Source organism: Colias philodice, chromosome 8, assembly GCF_061535455.1.
Source record: "Colias philodice isolate Cphi_HAF_F1 chromosome 8, ilColPhil1 Martin Lab GWU primary, whole genome shotgun sequence".
NCBI classification, from domain to species: Eukaryota; Metazoa; Arthropoda; class Insecta; order Lepidoptera; family Pieridae; genus Colias; species Colias philodice.
The window spans coordinates 2,202,249-2,225,576 of NC_143093.1; the positions used below are offsets into that span (position 1 = coordinate 2,202,249).

Sequence of the window (23,328 nt, forward strand, 5' to 3'; positions counted from 1 at the left end):
ATTGTCTATACACAACTGATGACAGAATGAAGTAAATTAATCCGCACCAAACTGGGTAGAGCCTGTTTTTAAACACGTTTCATTTCAAAGAAATAAGTGGTTAATTCTTTAATAACAGTTAAATAATATTCTTCGATGTCGTTTCGCTCAATACAATGTACTAATTGTGACGTTCGGATACTTGTAAATTTTTTATCGATTTGAATTGTTCCTTTAATTATGTGAAATCGTAAGTTTATAAATATGGCTCGGGCTGCGCGATATTATCGATACGCGTATCCAAGCACGGTCGTTATTTAAAAAATGTGAGAGATTAACATTCTTGCTTTACATCCAGTTTAGAAAAGGAAAATTAATTACCGCCTCGCCAGCTATAACTGGGGCATAGCTCTCGGTTTCGAGATTTTTCCAAGTTGCGAGTGGATATATCCAAATGCAATATTAGCGGCCATCGAAGTATACAATGAACCCGTCGGGGATCGGAAAAAAGGCGATCATGCCATTTCCGCAAACCACCAATGCAATCCTAACTACACTTGTGTGAGAGGATTAGAGAAATTTGAAATAGTTCTAAGGTTCCTCATTCGCTCCGGAGATCGCGGGCTGCGCGCGCGCGTCCGGCGAATTGAAAAAAAAATACCAGTCCGACACGGTCGATGACCCGAAACGTCCTTGCGCGAACAGCTGACCAATTTTTGTGTGTGTGATTTTTAGTGCATGTGTGTGTTGTGATGTGTGTGTAGTGAAGATGACTGATGGAGGTATGTTATAGGGGTTGATGGCTATTTTATATATGGGTGCTTTTTGACAAATATTTTTATTGTTTATTTTTTATAGTGTTATTTTATGGAATTGAAGATTTGCAGAAATATTTTGGTATAAATTGCAAATGTTACATCATAATGATTTATGTTTTGTTATCGCTATAATAAATATTTATTTTATTTATAACATTATTTAAGAAAATAATCATTATTCATTCAAAACGTTAATTGCGATGTTTTTTGTTTGAATTAATTTTAAAGTATTTATTGTTTTTTATGTTCTCCTTATGAAATATATTTTCCTAAGTTCGCTCATATTTTTATCGTCTGCATAATATAGAGCAACCGTGAAACTTAAACAAAGATTAGTCTTTTCTTCGTTGTTGATGAAAACAGGACACAGATATTTTTATAAATTGTTGCGTAAATTTTACTCCTGCACTACAATATTTTTTTTAAATACTTTCGTACTTTAGCCTATAAAGTGTACTCGTATTTAACTCGTCTATGGCCACCAGATCCATCACAATGCGAATAATAAAGTTATTTAAATATTATTTCAAATTTAAGAGATTAAACTTAAAAAATCAATCTATTCATGAGGCCTGATTTTTAAGTAAATATTGTATTATCATAGAATGAATACATAGTTAGCGTTTGTGAATGAAACAAGGTTGTTTAATTGAATATTAATTTTCGTAAATCCTTTATCGTGTAATATAACAATGCAAAAGTGAAGTGCCATTTGCCCTAGTGGGGTAAGGGGCAGATGAATTATACATCTGTTTCACTGATCGATTTTCTTTTTTGTGATAAGTAGGTGATCAGCCTTTTTTCAGAATATTTTTTTTTGTCTTCGTCTCCACCGGGAATCGAACCCAGGACCCCTCGGTGCTACGCTCACGCGCCAACCACTGTACCAAAGAGGCGGTCATAAAACAACGTAGGTAAGTATTAAACAATTTTTTTTATATTCATAGATTAAACAAAAAACTTTCTAATAAGTAGGCCAAGCGTAAAATATATGTCTATCTGCATGTTTTCAATGAAATAAAAGATTAAGAGATTGTTATTTTCAGGTTTTAAATTTTTCATGGCCTATTTCTCATGAAAAATTATATAAACCTCGAAGTTTTAAAGACAGCGCAGCGGTTCTATTTTAACACTATCTTTCGGAGAGCATAATATTTTGTAGAAATGTAGAGCCAGCGTATGATTGCGCCTGTTGAATCGGCGGAATCGTTCAATCGTAGAAGTGATGAAATGGATGTATCCTTTGATTTTTTTCGCTTAGGTTCGTTTAGTTGGTATTCATTATTTATACAAAGTTTGTTATGATTTTTTTTGTTATTCTTATATCAACTTATTTATTTAAAATTATATATGTATGTTTATCAGCCATCTGGTTTCCATAACACAAGCGAAAGCTTAGTATGGGATCAGATCGTGCCGTGTGTGAAAATTGTCCTGAAATATTTATTTATTTATTTATTATTTTATTAATGTATGACAAAGAAACAATTGAAAATATATTAAAATACACAGAAAATAATTCAAGGGATGTTGATTTGAAACGAAGATTTGGAAAACTTATGTTTCAAATAGTTATTTAAAACTGAACGTATAGTTGCAGAGATTATGCCCTATGAACAGACTTACAAGCTATAATAAACATTTAATATGTAATATAAAATATATACATTGTGGATGCTATACGATTATGAAAAATCGATTCATAGTTATCCTTGTTGACAATATTGAAATACAATAGGTGCATTGTATACTAGCTGATTCCCGCGGATTCACCCGCATTGCTCCGCTCCTGTTGGTCTTAGCGTGATGATATATAGCTTATAGCCTTCCTCGATAAATGGGCTATCTAACACCGAAAGAATTTTTCAAATCGGACCAGTAATTCCCGAGATTAGCGCGTTCAAACAATCAAACAAACAAACAAAATGCTTCATCTTTATAATATTAGTATAGACTCGGCACGTCGAGTAAAACCGCGGAACGAGACTATAGTCACCAATTCGATGCCAAGTTTACCGTTAAGGAATTAGATCGGTTTCCAAGAACAGTTTTTGTGTCAAAGACAGATACACGTGCCAAAATACTTTTAATATTCAATAAAAAAACTGCTACTGAATAAAATCAATTGTATAGCGTTTTTTAGGATAAGTGTAAGTAAGTATAACTTGATGTTGACGATATTGTGAAAATGATGATGAAAAATATGGAACAATTAAATATAAACTTTTAAGAACATATTTTTGGTGTATTTTTTCTCTATTAATCTGACTCTATCGGAGAAACAAAAAAGAATTCTCTCTCACAAAAGGAAAGCTCTCGTAATTCATAGTTCAGAATATTTTTTTTCAACATTTCAGCCATTTCTTCTACGTAGTTTTGAAAAATAGTTACGGTTTAGTTTTATTTATTAATATTAATAGGTTTTACATTATTTAAAAAATTCGTAATAAATTTAGAACCTCAACGGTTAAAAATTTTAAGTCACATATTTTATTAATGCATACAAATATATTCAAATAGACGGATGTAGAGCTATCATTTACATACACACATTATTATAGATACAAATATGTATATTAAAATGGGCACTGAAATTCTTTATGTGTATTAATAAAATATACATATTTTAACAATGGAGGACCAAACCTGGTCGATAAGGTTCTTCCGCTAAAAAGCCCCAGAACTATATTGCAAACTTTATCTACTAGACCGGGAGATACTGACACAAAATTTCGAGTCATTTGTAACAGGATGGCGGTTCTACAGGGGTCTTAGTACGCAATGACAAAAAGAAAAACGATGGCGTGAACGCTGGTACCGGCGGCTTAGTCGCGTGGGCGTTAGTCGAACTCGTCGGAAAATAGCGAAAGTCAAACGATTTGTAACAGTATGGCACTTATTTTTCCTGTAAGGTTGAGGATCAACAAATATAAATACAAAATTTCAAAGATCTATGTGTTGGAAATCTTCACTTATATAAATTAATAATAAATTAAGTTTTCAAGTATGACAGCACTTTTTCCCCCTACTAGAAGTATGGCAAATATAATAATGATCACATTTTATCAAATACTCTCCAAAAATCCAAATGCAATACTGGTACAAAAAGTTTGGCGAAATAAAAATTTTTTGCAGATTTTCGGCGGTATGGCGACCATTTGGAATCGTCCGAAAAGTATGGCATGGCGATTTTCGTAAATGGCTGCACGACGATAGTTACCTGTGCAAAAGTTAGCCTGGTACAAATGGTTGAATGATTGTTTTATTTAAATCAACACATTCGCATCGGTATGGCGGGCTGTAAGTCACGCCGGAAAAGTATGGCATGACACTACCGCCTACTACTTTTTTATGGGCTATCGGTAAATTCTAAAATTTTTGTGTTACAAATCGTTTGACTTTCTCTATTTTTCCGACGAGTTCGACAAACGCCCACGCGACTAAGCCACCGGTACCAGCGTTCACACCATCATTTTTCTTTTTGTCATTGCGTACTAAGACCCCTGTAGAACCGCCATCCTTGTTACAAATGACTCGAAATTTTGTGTCAGTATCTCCCGGTCTATACAGTTAATTTCAGCTTTTTAAAAGCTATGCAGTCTTATAACTAACTAGCTGTTGCCCGCAGCTTCGCCTGCGTGGAAAAGATAAATAAACATGATACATATTTTCATCCCCTATTTTATCCCCTTGGGGGTAGAATTGATCAAAACTCTTTCTTAGGGGACGCCTCCGTCCTAACATCTACCTGCATGCCAAATTTCAGCCCGATCCGTCCAGTGGTTTGGGCTGTGCGTTAATAGATCACTATATCAGTCACCTTTGAGTTTTATATATATAGATATAGAAGTTAATAATGATAATGAGACGTTTACAAATATCTATAGTTTTCCATTGTCATCGTTTTCAACCGACTTTAAAAAAGGAGGAGGTTCTCGAATTGACTGCAGTTTTTGGATTTGTTACCTACATCCAATCTTTCGACGATGTTTGCGTCTCATTAGTTCACAAACAAAAAGTAACCTTAAATCCTTCTCTACCTTTCAAGACCATACCATAATTTTTTAGCTTGGGTATCTTCAAACATTACGTTAAAAATGCAATATCAATACCATAATCACATAATACAAAGTTGACTCTTCACCAATAAGGACAAGAATCCAAACAAAAAATGCATACAATTAAAACCAATGGGTAATTATCGTGTATTTTCAACAAAGAACAACGATATAATAGGCATTATACTATAATAGGCATTGAGATATCTAATTGCCCCGGGCTTTGCGCATTAAGCATTTCCTCTGAAGCCTACGGACATAATGCTGTATAGTTTGTTGTGAATCTATGAATCTTATTCCGCACACATTCGTACGAATACGCTAGTCCTCTGGGGTACGGCATTTGCAATTTTTATACGTAAGCGCAATCATTTGTACATTGTACGAATGTTTGCACACATGTTAGTTAGTTTTAAATTAATTTTAACATTTTAAGAATTAATATAGCCGACTCTAGAAATCTGCATTTACACAAAGAATCTGTTTTATCGCGTACGAAGCTGACAAGCGACAAGCATTTTTTTATTTAACTAAGAGTTCGCCCTGGTTTTACTGTGGTAATGTGGTTCATATTTTATAGCCTAGCACTCAAGAATCACGTACATAACCAACGGTGAAAGAATTTTTGAAATCGGTTCAGTATTTGCTGAGATTAGAGCGTTCTAACAACCAAACTCTTCAGCTCTATAAGTATAGATTTGTACTAAAATTGCTTATAAAACGGCTTAAAGGTTAATCGCTTTATGAAACAAAAGCAATAGCAGGATAAGCGTGCAAAAACATTATATACAACTCAATCCACCAATCTAATACAATGTTACCATATGTGAAGATATATAGGGGTTACTTTTTATAGAAATAGGGGCGAATTATCGTGAAAGTTGATTAATAATTTTATAAATTATTCAAGTCCCCGCCTCTCATAGTTTTGTTACTGGTTTGAACCAGTCAGGTGAGAGCTTTCGTTCGCTACGAATGTGACGCAAAGGCCAAGATACGTTTCTGTTTAAAATATAATGTAGACATAATATTTTGAGTGTTTTTTAGATATTACATATTATTATTGAGTTGCATTTGGAATTTATTATTCTTCGATTCTTTTGGAAATCTTATTTTCTATTTTCATATTTTTAAATTAAGGTTTTGTATAACACAATTTGATGAAACAGCCGCAATATGAAGATATAACCTATATAATATTTTATTATCTGTATCTGTGGCATAACCGTCGCTTTCCGACCCACGTCCACACATACCGAGCTATTTTAAAGCACATGCAAATGTTATACAATTGAAAAGCTTTACTTTCCTTCTTCAAAAATCTGCTAAAAATCATCTTTTTTGGCATGAGACCTGGTCTGGTTATTATACGTAGGTATATGCAAAATTTTGTACTCAAGCAAGAGTAGTAAGAAAAAGTATAAAAAATACTAAGTATTAAAGAAATTATATGAAGCAAATACCTCTATTTAATTATGATGGAGATAATATATTGTTGACTTTTAGTGGTCATTAATCTAGGGCTACTTAATAAAAGTAATGTACTATTCAATAAACGTTTTATTCTGGGTCAAGACGTAATAAATGGATCTTGTATTTTTAGTTAAATAGCTCATTATATAGGTAATTGATCACGTAAAGGTTCTGATTAGATGTGTAGTTCGGTATCAGGTTTTCCTTTTGACTTTTATCGGGTTCATTATCTTTATTATTCTCTTTTTACAGATAATTAGTTTATGAACCATCTAACATTATAGTTTTTTTCTTGTTTTTCATCGAACCTAGGATTCTACACATACCTACGTGTTAACCATTGATGATTGCTTTGACTTAGTTATGATTCAAAAACATAAATTAAACATTTTAACGGATTTTAAACGCGATTTATTCATTATATTATTTTCCCGACGTTTCGCACACTTTGCAGCGAGCGTAGTCAGTCACTAAAACTAGTAAATTGAACAGTAAAAAATACTATAATTAATACGTGTAACTGCGCAGCAACAGGGAGGTAAACTATCATTTGAGCCCAAAAAGGGATTCTTCATTTTGCTCAGCATTCTAACCTCTACGAGTACATACAATTTACGCAATTAGCGTAGGCGCCAGCTTCTCACATGCGTCTAGATATTAGTAATAACACGAATCACTAACACTACTAGTCAATAATCATAGACTGGAGAGGAAATATGCTGCTGAATATAGTTAGACTATATCTATGCTATAACGAAATGCGTGTAACAACTGACAATTGCATTGGAAATGTAATCAGCTGCGATTGAACCACGGAAGGCAGAAAGTCAGAAGATACAAAACGGTTAATATGTAGTTGCAATTATTATACGGCAAAATATAGAGTCAATCAGGGATCGTAGGTGGTATGTTTCTAGTGGAGATAATCCTTTGTATTTTGGTCCAAAACATTATACAGTAAATGATATGAAATGAATTTACACAGTTTTTAATAACGTAGAAAGCTTTGGATCACAGAAATAATATTTGGATGCATTGCCAAGAATTTTCTCGAATCGAATCTTTTTTACTATCTTTACACGAAAGTTATAGAAAGTGACCGATAAATAGAAATATATGCTTTTTTTAGACACAGTTGCCAAATCCCTACTATTAATTAATATGTATTACCTATAAAAGCGAAAGTAACTCTGTCTGTCTCTCTGTTACGCTTTCCAGCTTAAACCTCTCAACCGATTTTGATGAAATTTGGCACAGACAATCTTTAGACCCTGAGAAAGAACATAGGCTACCTTTTATTGCGAAATATGTACCACGGGCGAAGCCGGGGCGGACCGCTAGTAAATAATAAATCGTAAAGAAATACTTACTGGTTCACACCAACCGCCAAATCACACACTGCTCCTTCTCAATTTCAATAAACTATCACAGAACTTTCTATTAACAATCTGAAATTTTTTAAACCACTACTAAACAACCACGTATTAAGTTCATACAATTAACGCAATGCTTTTTGAAATGTGAAAATTCAGATAGAGATGAGATATTCATAGTCTGAATTCGGTGAAAGCTTAGAAGGTTATACGTGTTAGGTATTTATTAATAGGTTGTTAGGCACCAATGGTTGTTGTGCTTGTTCTATTAGAGATTCCCACCCCTTCCACATATGGACACGCCTTTCTCACCTTTAGGGGTGGGCGCTCATCCGTGACGTAGCTGTATGGGATATAGCATTATATACGTATGTTCCGTGATTAAATAAATATTAAGTTGTTCATTGTTTGTTAAGATTTCCGGGTGATTGACCGATTGGATTGTGCAGTTTTTCTATGATTGTCTGAGAGAGGCTTCTAGACAAACTTTAGAATGATAAGTCTATTTGAGGACATGTTTATGGTATACCATGCACTTGGTACACGGTATTGGTACTTAGTACATGCACACCTGGGTTGTGGTTAACTGTTTTAAATTTTTTCATGTGTGTGTGTGATTATTATGATGTCCCGTAAAAGCGTATTGTTACGATATTGGTGTTATTCCTCTATTACGACAAATTGAATAAGGGCTAATTTTTCAATCGTTGGCTAAAACTTATTCTTCGGATAACGTATTAAACTCACATTTCAAAAATGCATTTTAATTGTCCGGATTTGACATTTTAATGGTGACATTTTAATATTATCGTGTAATACTTTATTGGACGGATAAGTTTAAACCAAGGATTGAAAAATCGGGCCTAATTCAAATATCATTCAAAAGCAGTATAGAGTTTTTTTTATACGTAGGTATATATTCAGAGTAGACGTATCATACAATGTTTAAATACGAATGCCGAAGCTAGCGGTTCGTTTGGTTTTATATTATCTCAGTCAACGCATATCAAATTAATGTTCTTACTGATAAAATGTAGAGCATAACGTTTTAATTATTATAAATCAATTAATTTACATAAAATAACAATTTATAAAATACACAAAAACATCTTAAGATATTCCCAAGTTGTTCCACATCGATGCTATAATGTTGTGTTTTATTTTTATTGTAATTAATCTCGAAACAGGTTTTAATATATTTATAAACTTAATTGATAGCTCTTGTGTTTTTATTTTAATATTGCTTTAAGCACATTAAAACTTATAATTTTATTAATAGGCACTTATAATAATACTCGGTTATTATTTAAACGGTTTTAAGATTTCGTTTTGACAGTTTTTAAATAAAAACATTCTTATCCATACTAATATTATAAATGCGAAAGTAACTCTGTCTGTCTGTCTGTTACTCAATCACGCCTTAACTACTGAACCAATTTGCATGTTGGTATAGAGATATTTTGATACCCGAGAAAAGACATAGGATAGGTTTTATCCCGGAAATCCCACGGGAACGGGATTTCTTTGAAAACGCGGGCGAAGCCGCGGGCGAAAAGCTAGTTATAGCATATATATAAGCCCCCCTTTTTAATTATAAACTTACCTTACCTGGTATAAATGTTTTTTATTTCTGTGTCCGGACGGAATCGTACTACCTACTGAAAAAAGTGCCGGAACTTCACAATATTTTTTATTGTTACTTCATCTGTGTAAAATCGGTGAAATTATTTTATTATTTACATTATTAATATTTTATTAGTTGAAATTATGTGATGGTACAAAAGTTTAAGCCTTAAGCCATTGCTTAAGCCGCGACTTTCGTATCGATGTGCACATCTATGCAAACTTACAACACTCTAATCTTAATGAAAATAAATTATTTAAAATTTCACTTTTTTCAATTAATAAAAATATGGTATTGACCAGTGATCACGCCAAATTTTGTTTCATGCCACCAAACTCTTCATCCACTTTAGTTAAAATCACTATAACAAATAGATAACGTGACGTCATCAGCATTATATACTTACATGCGTCGGAGCGTAATGCACTTTCTATTTCCCGTGGTTTTGCGTCACTGAACGCGAAACGCCCATGACGGTCTACGCCCATCCTAAGTGATTTTACATACACTACCATCATTAGGTATTGTGTGCGTTTCTCTGTGTATATAACATACATATATTCTAGTAAGTTATATCAGCATGTGATTGATGAATAAATATCACTTTAAAATGTATTTTTTTGGTATTTAGTTAGATATTGAAAAAAATGTATTTATCGTATTTATCTACGCTCTACGCGTCTTAAATTTGGTTGGCCAGTGTTTTCTTCACTCAGTAGCGAGTGTGAGATACAACTATCAAGTTCGGTCTAGAAAGGAAACTATTAAGAAAGTTTCGGTCTGCGAGACACAGAAGGCTGATCACGTAATTGGTCGCAAAAGAGTCTGTCGGTTAATAGAAATAAATGCAGCGATTCCTGTGGTAAAGAAGCACAGGCTAACAAATTTATATTCATGGGAATTAGGATGCTATTTTGAATAAAAATATTACCAAATTGTGTTGAATACCGATATGGTTTTAGCCATTATCTAGTTTTAAAATAACGTTATTAGGAACTTAATCGTATTATAAAGTTATTTTTGGAAAATGAGTTGAGAGTAGTTTGAATGCACCAGCATATCTGAATGTTATTATATAAATCAGATGTTTAAATCCATAAAATGTGATTAGATAGGCATTACTCACAGATCTAACATCGTTGTCATTTAAATTATTGTATCAATATATTAATACGCTATTGCTCCAAATCAATCAAAGATTGATTCCTAGAAGCAACACGTATCACAGAAGTTGGCTTGAATCAATTAAAAGTACCTACAGTTTTAAAAGCGAACGCCATTGACTACCTTGATATGTAACAGCCATAGACATTTAAATAAAACTGTAATATTAAAAAGTATATTTCTAAGAAGCAGACACGAATTACAAGTCAAAGACATCGACGCAGTCGTGCGTGACACACTGTTTTTTAATCGATTTTTTATTCGATCGTTTTCTATGAATCGAGATGGCTCTGATTATGCAGTTGAAATTCGTTCTACGAATCGATTCGATTGCTTGTGATGTTTTTGTAAGTGATACATTACAATGATAGTTCGTGCTGGCTTATTGTTTGGGAGTAATTTGGGTAAGCGCCTGTTTATTAACGGTATGGCCTGATGCTAAGGAGGTCTGCAGATGTCTTTCATTTGTTCGACTCGGTTGTCTAGTTTATCAAGAATCCATCTGTTGTGTTCTATATTATAACGAATAATATATAAGGATCGCATTATAAGATTTAAGGTTATGGATGTAAACTACATTGACATTTTAGTAAGAAATAAAATATAGAAGTGGAGCTAGTGTAGTAAATAGTGCTTACTTTTTTGAAGTGAAAACTTCTTTAGCGTCGTTGAGCACTTTTTCTGTAATGGGTATAAAATCTTAAACTCGCGTCAGGACACGTGACCTGATCGAAAAAGCGTCAGACGGATACCATTCCAAAATATCAAACATGCTCAACGTAAATAATCAAGTTTTCACTTCTGCCGGCAGTGCAACCCGTCTTTTTTTTATTGGTAATAGGGAAGCGCTTGACCATAATCTCTCCTGATGTTAAGCTGAGATGTGGTCTAAGATGGAACGCGCTTCCCTAGAAGGTACCTGTTCACTCTACGCTTGAAGATCCCCATATTGTACTCGACGGGGAACACAGATTCAGGAAGCATGTTTCAGTCCCTCGCGGTTCGGATAAAGAATGTAAATAAATAAATAAATTGCTTACGTCAATAATTGAATTCTGATAGATCAATATAGGTAGACCGAATGAGAGGTTAGTTCTGGGTAACCTGGCAATATTACAGAACCATATAAAAACGAAAGCATAGATTAGTAAATCATACCTATTCAGATCATACTAATTGCAGCCTACGGCAGAGAGTAGAGCGTGGACATTTACACCTCAAAAAACAATTTATCCCTGATTCCCAACATTATGAGCCTCGCCTCTAGATATTACCATTTACGAAGGCAATTAATGCTAACTTATCTCCCCGTACATAACGTATTAAGTTAAGCTAAGTCGTTCCTTTCAAGGCAGTCCTGCACCAATTATTGCGTTTTCCATGGCTCCACTTTTTCCACACTATCATTAAAAGCATATCAGTTTTTCTCATAAAAACTCCATCTGAATTGAGTTTCTTGTTCGCAGTTTATTTTATGTGGCTGTACGTAAACCAATTAAGTTTTTTAGCTCCTTAAATGCTATATTTATTGGCACTTGGGAATATATATCAATATGCGACACAATGTCAGCAAAATAGATTGGCGTTTTTGTCTGCTCGTTGTACGGAATGTAGACTTTGTTATGCTAAAATACTCTGTGGGAAAGGTTTTCATTTTAACGCAATAACTGTTAAAATTGAATTGATATCATGCTACTTTTTGAATGGCAATCCATTTAAATTTTTATAAAATTCACATTTTCTTCTTCAGTTATTTGTTATCTAAAATTATCATAAAGTAGGAAAATATCTTATTTTCGAGATGCATGTTGTTGTATTACATAACTATAACACGGACACGGACAATACATGAAATTAATCAATAGTTTTGATAGAAAGAAAAGTGATAGAGACAGAGAGAAATTGGTTGTTATCCTTTATATATTTTTTCATATTTTATTAATCATATGTTTAACTTAAACAAACAAATGCTAATTCGCATCAGAATTTAATGTTTTTATAAATATAACTGTCCAAACATAACATTACTACCGAATAACAGGTTTCTGCGTAGTGATTATATCCTCTTTGGTTTCTGTATCGGTTTTTATTACAATAATCGAAATTTTGAGAATCCTAAAAAAAATCTACATAATTTTGGACCCGTTGTTGTTAATGGTATAAAAATTGGTTTGGATAATATAAAAGACACCGTTTTAATTTAATAAACATGTGTAATTGATATAAACGATGATAAAATTTATTTTAAATGTAAAAATATTATGATCCTTTGAGATATTCGAAGGGTATGGATTTATGAAATTTTTCGCAAAATGGTAGGAAGTTACGTAAAATTTCATTTTTGTAAAGGTTTATTACATACTAAAAACAAAATCCTCTACTGCACCGATTTTCATTCCAGTATTATTAGTGTGAATGTCTGTCTCTAATAACTAACGATGAAGTAACTGAATCGCCTTTGATTAAATTAAGCATTGATTATGAAAATGCTGCAAAGCAGAAGAAAACAGTTTTATGCATTCCAAAATAGGGAAATAGAGGGAATTTGTAGATGGGTATGTTGTCAGATTTCAAAAGCATTTAGGTAAACAAAGCCGTGAGCCAAAAGTAATAAAAGGAAACCCATCTCACCATATAATAGATCATTAGAACTAATAATAATACCTACTGCATACTGAAATTCTATAATATTCGAATTTAGTTCGAGAACAGCACACTATTGTGCTAAATAATTAACATGTACAACTGAAGTCATTAGGCACAATCGTGGTCCCATGAATATGTATGGGCCAATTAAAATGCAGGGAATTGATCCTCGATATATGTATCTTTTTATTGAGATGCTGGACGTCCGTATCAGGCGTTATGTACTATTTATGCATGTGAAGTTTTTTGGAGTATTAATTGAAAGCTAATTGCGGTTTAGCTTTGATGTGATTCTTTTTTCTGTACCACGTTGTCGTAAGCAGTATTATTGCCAGTGTGGAAACGTGACAGCGCTATATAGGTTGTGTAGTGCTGTCACTTTCCCACATTGGAAAGAATACTGCTATAAGACATGAAGACATGGTGCCTTCCTTGGTTAATTTTATTGGCGGATGGTAATGCATATATAGGGTTGTTTATAAGGGTTTGGTTGTCTAGCTGGAGCGAAGCTGAAGGTTCGCGTGTGAATGTCGGATAAAATGTTTGTGATAATAGCTTACTGTTGATTACTACTAAGTGATAAGGTTTAAGACATTGTACTGATTATTTGTTATTGCTTTTAAGATCCTCTTTTTAATGGAGGAGTTCAATAATTAATATTTGCATACCAAATTAATGATAAATTGACTAGTAATTTTACAAAGATGAACACAATATCGTAGTTCATATTCCTATTAACATTTGGATTTATAACTTTAGAACAAATATATTGCTAATCAATAATCATATATTATGTACCTATCTAACTACAATGAGAAGCCGCTTGCTCGGTTTCACCCGGGTTGACAAGCGATAAAATGAATTATAGCCTACTAGAGGTCCGCCCCGGCTTCGCCCATGGTACATATTTCGCAATAAAAGGTAGCCTATGTCCTTTCTCGGGTATCAAAATATCTCCATACCAAATTTCATGAAAATTGGTTCAGTAGTTTAGGCGTGATTGAGTAACAGACAGACAGACAGAGTTACTTTCGCATTTATAATATTAGTATGGATATTACGCTGTAGAGGCGTAGTTTTCTGTGTTTATAAAGGCATTTTTAAATCGACTGAATAGTTTTTTAATTAAATCAAGCAAACAGTCAAATCTGTCCTCTCTATAATAATTATTATTATGTACTTATGGTAGAGGGTAGTGGTTAAGCAACGACTTTAATCGTTTTATTAAATTTATAATAATAAAAGCATGTTCTATATAATTTGTAATTTCTCAACAACCTACTACGAATATATATGTGACGGGAAGTTTATAAATAACTACCAATTAATTACTAATTAATCCAGAAAGCTACCGATGTAAAATTTGCACTTACCATGTAGGGGTACTGTGCGTGTGACTCGGCAGAACATAAAATGGCTAAAGTGTTTATTGTGAAACAAATATACATATATTCTACATTATGCTATTTTGTTACCGCTTTTATGCAGTTTTTATTTATGACAAAACTAATGGCAATGAAGTACGATGTTGAGTGCTTGAAGGAAATTCTAAATCATGTTAAAGCGTATTCGTTGTTCATATTTGTGTTTATAATTACGTGTTATTTATAACGTTGCAGTGTTACAGTTGAATGACTCTATTTGAAGAGCCTACCTTTGTTAGTGAAATTTTAATGCCTAGATAAAACATTATCTTATTAAACTCATTCTTCCAAAACACTTTTCCTACTCACACATGTGCGATAAAACATTTTGAGAACAATGCAAATCTTATTCTAGTCCGTATTTATAAAGATTGAAAAGCTAAAAATTATATCATTATCACTACTGGAATCCATACTAATATTATAAATGCGAAAGTAACTCTGTCTGTCTGTCTGTTACTCAATCACGCCTAAACTACTGAACCAATTTGCATGAAATTTGATATGGAGATATTTTGATACCCGAGAAAGGACATAGGCTACCTTTTATTGCGAAATATGTACCACGGGCGAAGCCGGGGCGGACCGCTAGTATAATATAAAGCATGGTCCGCCGCTGCCTCTGTCTGACTGTCTTTCAGTCGATAAACTCAAAAACTCCTGTACCGATTTTCAGTCTGTTTTCTCCTGTGGTTTTCACGAATTTACCTATAGAGGAAAATGTTTATAGGTACATATATGTATTTTTGACCGCCTCTTTTGTACAGAGGTCCTGGGTTCGATTCCCAGTGGAGAAAAAAAGTCTCGGTCTGGCAGGACACAGCTGGTCACCTACATATCCCTAAAGAAAATTGATCAGTGACGCCCTGTGACACCGATGCGATGTATGAATAATGCATCTGCCCCTTACCCCATACGGGGACACGGGACATAACTTAGGTATATTATTTTTGTTAAATCTATATACTAATATTATAAAGCTGAAGAGTTTGTTTGTTTGTTTGAACGCGCTAATCTCAGGAACTACTGGTCCGATTTGAAATATTATTTCGGTGTTAGATAGCCCATTTATCGAGGAAGGCCCATTTATAGGCTATAACATGATCACGCTTAGACGAACAGGAACGGAGTAATGCAGGTGAAACCGCGGAGCACAGCTAGTTTTATATACAACACAAGCGATGTCGCGGGTGCAAACCTAGATTACTATAAATAACCTTATTAACGATTGAGTAGCTACAATGTTCTTCTTTGTAAAAAAATGATTTATGTAAGTAAACAAAGCCAGGTGAAGACAGTAGGTCAATACCTTCTGCTTATAGTTAACAGAATAATTATTATTACAATGACGCATACAAAGTAACAAAGATTGGATTATTAAAATAGTTGCAGAGTCATTGAAGAATTCGGCCAATCAAAGTGTTGTTTATTTTTAAGTGTTTACCATTAGAGGTAATAAGTTTACGAATAAACGCTTTTTATATGTATAATATTATGGCGCAAGAATTGAGCTCATTTTTTATATAGTTTAGGCTATAGATTATAACCTCAAATAGTTAATTTATATACTGCGTAACAAAATTCAAATACATGATCACAGGCCTTGCATAACTATCATTTTCGAAGATTATTGTACACTAGCTTCCGCCCGCGACTCCGTCCGCGCGGATGTCGGTCTTCGCGTGGATGGTTTATTTCTCCATTTTGAGTAACTCTGACAATGACATCTTATAAATATCTATTGGACCCAAATACGGCTAGGCCTATAATAATACGCAAAGTGTGTTCGCGGTTCTACAGAACAACGTCTATGGATAAAACTGAAAAATTAAGATTATTTTTTTTTACGTATTTTTCCAGGATAAAAAGTATCCTATTTTACGCCCAGGATAATAAGGTATAATTATACCAAGTTTCATCGAAATCGAACCGTTAGTTTTTACGTGATGCCTGAACATACAGACAGACAGACAGACAGACAGACAGACAGACAGACAGACAAAAATTTTTTTAATCACATATTTGGGTTTGGTATCGATCCAGTAACACCCCCTGCTATTTATTTTTTCAATATTTTCAATGTACAGAATTGACCCTTCTACATATTTATTATATGTATAGATTACTACTGTAATTTCAAACCTAAAAAAGCCTAACAGAGTCTTCAACCTAATCAAAACTTAATATAATAAATATAATTACGTGCAGCAGCTCTTAAGCTATAGTTATTTGAAAACAAATAACCAACATTATTAACTATTTTTAACAATTATTATTATTTTAATGGCTACGATAATTTTGTTGGTCGTTAGAAACTAATTATTACTTCTCATTCATTATGTTTTTAGTTACTTTTAAATTACCGCTAATGTAAGTAAGTAGTTGTCTATGGTCGGTTTCAATTAATAATTTTAATCTGTTCCTATTATAGCTGAGAAAAAAAAATGTTTAGGTAGGTCAATTTTTGGCGATTTCATCTTTCCAGCGGTACCTGGGACGTCCAACCGGACGGCGTCCAGATGGCTGTCCCAGGTACGCTCGTTTCGCTGCTCGATCTTCCCCCATTCTTTCTACATGGCCGAGCCATCGGAGCCATCTGCCATGTATAATCACCAAAGACCTGCGCACCCTCCAAATCGAAAACTGGCAAGAGATGGCGCAGGATAGAGTAAAATGGAGGCTCTTATTGTCGGAGGCCAAGACTCACTTTGGGTCCCTGCGCCACTCCAGTAGTAGTAGTAGTAGTAGGTCAATTTTTACTCAGGTCATTTTTAAACCAGCTAATTTTCTATATGTAAAATGAATCTCTATGTGTGTGTGTGTGAACGGCTGGACCACAGGCTGGATCAATTTAGATAATTCTTTTTTTATAATACATATTCCTTGAAGTACGAGGATGGTTCATATGAAGAGAAAACGAACATGTAACACGGGCGAAGCCGCGGGAACAAGCTAGTAAAAAAAAATTAAATCAATTAACAGTTATTGCGATCGCGTAAACAATATTTTATGTATTTTCAATTTTTATAAATATTAGTGTCGTATAAATTACGAATTTAAGTAATAAAATTCAATTAGAAAACCCTTTTATAGAAAGGTATATGATAAAATTATCAATAACTGCGTTATTTCTAAGTTCTATTATCATAAATTCTTTACACTTTAATTGGTTGACCGTTCGAAATAAATACAAAGACGACAATGTTACACCAATGTTACGCCAATAATAGCTTCATAAAGATGAAAGTGTTTTCAAAATCGGTGCAGTATTTTAAGAGATAAATCGTATTCAGTGCCATGTTTTAAAAAACGTCTGAGGTTTTTGTTGTTCTAGCTTCAGAAGCAATTACCGATAGGAGTTCGGCCGGTCGCCACATATTTGAGTCATTGATTATTATTTTTTTCACACTCTCCCACTTTCGCAAAATAAAATTAAGGTGCACATATACTTTCCCTACCTATGCTACATAAACACACTGTCATAATAATTATATGTATCATTTAGTACTGAATCATTGCATCTGTACAGTCACGTGGTCTCCTCTGAAAATCAGTGCAGGAATACATCATCAATCAATCATCATCATCAATCATCAATCATCAATACATATAATAAAATTCTAGAAAAGTGGTGTCTGTACAATGAAAATATGTAAAAAAAAAATAGCAGGGGTTATTACTAAATCGATCCCAAACCCAAAACTTTTGTTAAAAAAATTTTTGTCTGTTTGTCTGTTTGTCGGTTTGTCTGTTTGTCTGTTTGTCTGTATGTTTGAACACGCTAATCTCAGAAACGGCTTATCCGATTTAAATGCGGTTTTCACTAATATATTGTGGTAAGCTTCATTTAACATTTAGTGTTTATTTCATGTCAATCGGTTCATAAATAAAAAAGTTATGACCATTTAAGTAATCACAGCGAACATTTGCTAAGGCATTCTATACATGAATTACTTTATTACGTAAATTATACGCTAAAGTTATTCCTTGACATGTCCAGATGATCATATCGAAAGTCCCCAAGCGTGGGGGGGGGGGGGTGGTTATGCTGAGGGGGTAGTAGGGGGGGGTCAAAGGACCTTTATTTAGATTTTTGCTCATAAGTCTAAAACCTGTACAAATAGCATTATGGTTACTTCTAGGTAAATTTTCTATATAAAAGGTCTTTGAAATTATGTCGTAGGTTTTAACCCCCGACGCAAAAAGAGGGGTGTTATGACCGCTATGTGTGTATTGCGTGTCTGTCTGTGCCACCGTAGCTCGCTAACGGGTAAAACGAATTAGATGCGTTTTTTTGTTACATTAGTTGTTTATTATATTATAATATAGGGGTAAGTGGGAATAAAAAAAACGAATGTTAGTTCTTAATGTAGGTTGTTAATGTAGGTTATACCCAAGTGATATATCAAATGAAAATAGACGACATGTCAGAAACAATTAGTCAAATTTTATCAAAATCGGTTCATCCATTTATTTGATATAGGGGTAAAAGTGGGAATAAATAAATGAATCTTATCAAATATACTCAAGTGACGTATCTAATGAAAGACATGACGTGTAAAGTACAATAAGACATATTTTATCAAAATTGGTTCATCCATTTATTGGATAAAAGTGGCAATAAAAGTTGTCAAATATACCTAAGTGGCATATCAAATGAAAGGGCATGACCTGACGTGAGAAGTATAATGAGGCATAGGTATTTAATCAAAATCGGTTCATCCATTTATTATATAGAGGGGTAAAAGTGGGAATGAAAAAAACGAATGTTGTATGAAAGACATGACGTGTAAAGTACAATAAGACATAATATTTTATCAAAATCGGTTCATCCATTTATTGATTTATTGCGGTAAAAGTGGGAATGAATAATCGAATGTGGTCAAATAATATAAACAAGCGGCATATCAAATGACGTGTGAATTACAATTAGTCATGTTTTATCAAAATTGGTTAATCTGTTTATTACATATAGGGCACCTTAGGGGTGATAGTGGGGATAAATAATCCAAATGGAGTACCAAACGAAAGGATATGACATGTACATAATATATAGGTATGATTAGACATGGTTTAGATCAAAATCGGTTCTGCCATTTACTAGGGGTGAAAGGGAAAAGTTGAAAGTCTGTGAAAGTAGAAGGAATGGGAGCGGGAGAATAACCACATCCTGGTAATTTTGAACTCTTCTGTACCTAAGTTTTATAGCTCAGTTTAGTAATAAATTTTACTAACAGTTCTTTTGTGTTATTATTTATTTTATTTCTTAACTTTATAATAAAGTGTAAGTACTTATAATTTAGTTGTATATGATAGTACGTGTTTCAAGACGTGTTTACTCAATAATTGTGTGTTAAGTAGTAACTACTATGCAGTCACTATTCCACGCGGACGAAGTCGCGGGCACAGCTAGTTTTAAATAATGGTTGCTGCTTTGCTGACGGGGAGTCCTTTTTGCCACCATTGCTATCTTTTTTTTCTGTTTTGTGTGTTATATTACTAAGATTTATATTATGGTCGCAAATAAAACGCTTTCTATTTCTATTTCTTAAAAACAAAAAGCCATTTTTTGAGTTATAATAAGTTTAGATTTGATAAGTGAGAAAATCGTACAATAATTTCACGATTAGAAATTGTATATGCTATAAGAAGCACTAAATCGCAAAGAGTATAAATATGATCGAGTTTAAATTAAAGCCAGTCTATAGCACCCCGCTGTGAGGTAAAAGATGGTTATATGTCCTGTAATGCAAAGAATCCATGACTTGAATTAAATAAAATGTCTAATTGAATTGACATCTTATTTATGTGAAGGTAACTAGATGTGTCGGTGTATTTTAGTTTTATGTATGAATGTTGAATGTGAGATATTATTAATTGTAATAATGTGTATTTAGAACGATAAATATGCTAAATTATTACCACTTATTATATGCTTTGTTAAAAACGTCGATTTTTATCTGCAAAGAAAATGGAATAGTCTATAAAATGTATGAAATTATAGCACTTGTGCACAAATTCATTATAGCGTGCCAATGATTATGAAATACGCTCATTAAATTTTATTTCAAGTTTAAAACTTCCGCGATGAAATTCCGTATCCGCGCCTGAAGCAAATTACTATATTCATTAATTCGATTCAAGCCCGAACGTGCTTTGTATACTAAATATTATCGAGGAACGCCAGTAAAAACTCATAGCTTGTTATTATTACAGAATTCCAGTCTATGGGTATTTTATCTTGTCGCCTGCCTGTGACATACGGACCGCTAAATTGCGGAGTAATTTTAGTCATCATTAATAGCCGTAGAAGGATTGGAGCTCTCTGTTTTAAATCCCGCTAGCCTATTATATGGGGAAGTTAAGTGCGTTTGATGGGAACGCTGCACAGGCATCCAGGACCTAGGTAATTAGGTCTTCCAGTGTTTCCTTGTATGGCAATTCAACGGGTTTCCTAATGCCGATAGGATTTTGACCGCATTTTTTTTTCTTGATTGATGTATCATTTTGTAAAAATTGTGTGTTAAATGACAAACGAACTTCGCGAATGCTATTTAATAAATGCTCTTTGCATAAGTTTCAAGAAGTGCTGTATAAAATTATTTTATGTATTTGCTCAAGTTCGTTTATAAAACTAGCTTGTAAACTTTACATATTTTCAACCATTTTACAGTTAGAGCAATCTATTGGATAGTTATGATAGTTATTGTCGCCCTTGTAGGTACTTTATACAGTATATTAAAAATGATTCCTGATCTCATTGAGGATCTCGACTCTATAAATTCGTTTTTACTCCATCTCGAAGACACGTTTTTTCCCGCCTATTCCACATGTTCACAGATTGCTAAATATTTTTTTGTGCCGCTGACAGTTGTCAGGCGCCCATAATTTCTGTGCAAACCTGTTCGCCAGGCTACAATATCGTAGATCGTGGACCGTTGCAAATATGCGATCCGGAGCATGTTTGTAATCGCGGGAACGCACTGTGGCTCCGGCGGTATTGAATTCGATGCATTAGTTATGAGATTGGGCCCCAGATACGGGGTGGCGGATTTGTGGGGCCTCTAAGTAGTGTGCGAAGTGGTGGTGAAGTAAATTCCATACGGTTTACTGATTGGTGTTTAAATAAAATACGCAATCAATTTTAATTTTCTTAAATTCCTGAGTTACCGTACTTTATAACTAAAAAGTTTTTTGATGAGTTAAATTTATAATGTAGAACTGGATAAAAAAGCATATGGTGAAAAAGTAAGTTGGTATCAGTCGGATACATAAAAATATCAAAACTTTTTGTAGAACTAAAATATTAAAAATTACAGATTATTAAATATTTATACAGATTTTTGAATCCAATATTATTTAACTTATCCAATGATATTCCTTCATATTATTTATTTTACAGTTGTGGTATAAGGCCCTATACGTGTCGAATCCATCCCTGTATTGAGAACACAACGTAAAGGGCAATACTCTTAAATGGATCAATTTTTTCCAAACCCAGACGATTTTATTACTTCCTCCGACTTATAGATATAGAATTATATACATTTTTTCACATTAACCACTTACAGCTGTTTGGCACGTTTGCCTTTTTATGCTTTTTGATTTGAACAATGTAAGATTAAATATAATTGATACGACTGTGTGTACTGGGCACATTTTTTCATATTAATAAGTTACTGGGTTTGTTTTAATTCAGCATTAGAGTCCTTTTCCATTGGGCGCATGTGTTTCACATCTGTTTCATAATGAGTATTTATTGAGGAGATGATCCTCTTTAGTCTAGCAGGTTGACACGTTTTTTATTCAATTTAATAAGAGTTGGATATGGTATCTTTTTTGTATTGTGTTGTAACTTGGTTGTTTCCATATTTAGTTGTAACTAAACACCATTAGGATATAATAAATGCAATAGTTAATTATCTATGCCTTTTATAATAATCGATAAATTACTTAGATAATACTTGCAGCTTGCGTATTATTCTAAATGCTAAAATATAGTAGCAAATTCTTGCATTCTAGTCCAATCTTATATCTAATTATTTAAGTTTTCAGCGTAACTCATCCGAATCACCGTCGATGTCAATAAACCGCGAGCTAGCAAGAGTTAATATCAATAATTTTCAATTTTATTAGCGTTAAACTGGTCGTATCACGCGATAGCATTAACCAGAACGTTATTTACAACCGCTGAAACTATTGAAATTGTCATAGCCCAGTTTTAATCGTAAATATGCTTTATAAACTGTGCACATAATTTCTGTATTCTTGGAGTGGACTGTGGAGTAATTGAATGCGGTGCAGTAAGTATCGCTATGGGGCGGCTGTAAATCGTCATATTTCAATAGTAAATTATGTAGCGATGATTTCCAGGGGACAATTCAATTACTGCGGGTACTATGAACAAATGGGTATCTGGATAATTATAATGCAAACGGGATGCGTAATAGATGGTTAGCAGAGATGTCTTATAAATCGTTGGACTATTTATCACCGCTTATTAATCTTGCGTCCGTACATAGTGTATTGAAACAGGAAGGTACGTGCTGGGGGGATTGGAAGTGGAAACTCTTTGAAGCCTTTTTTAGTCGGTAATTAAGAGATTCCGTTAGGGCATGAATCGTGGGATAGTACAAAGCATTTAGAAGAGTAATCTATGAGAGTAATCACTGTTCAGAATTTATTGAAGTAAACTTTCTAGTACAGACGTAAGGAGTGTAATTTCTATTTAATATTTCATTACGAGTCCAGTAAGTTAAGCTTAAGGTG

General features: G+C 33.5%; 1 long non-coding RNA gene across 1 annotated transcript in view; it reads left to right on the plus strand.

The window, feature by feature from the left end:
- Nucleotides 1-428: 428 nt before the first annotated feature.
- Nucleotides 429-23,328, plus strand: part of LOC149486343 (uncharacterized) — an 84,803-nt gene continuing 61,903 nt past the window's right edge. The window contains exon 1 of the long non-coding RNA XR_016315918.1: nucleotides 429-761. This is a non-coding gene — a long non-coding RNA (uncharacterized LOC149486343). The remainder of the gene's footprint in view (nucleotides 762-23,328) is intronic.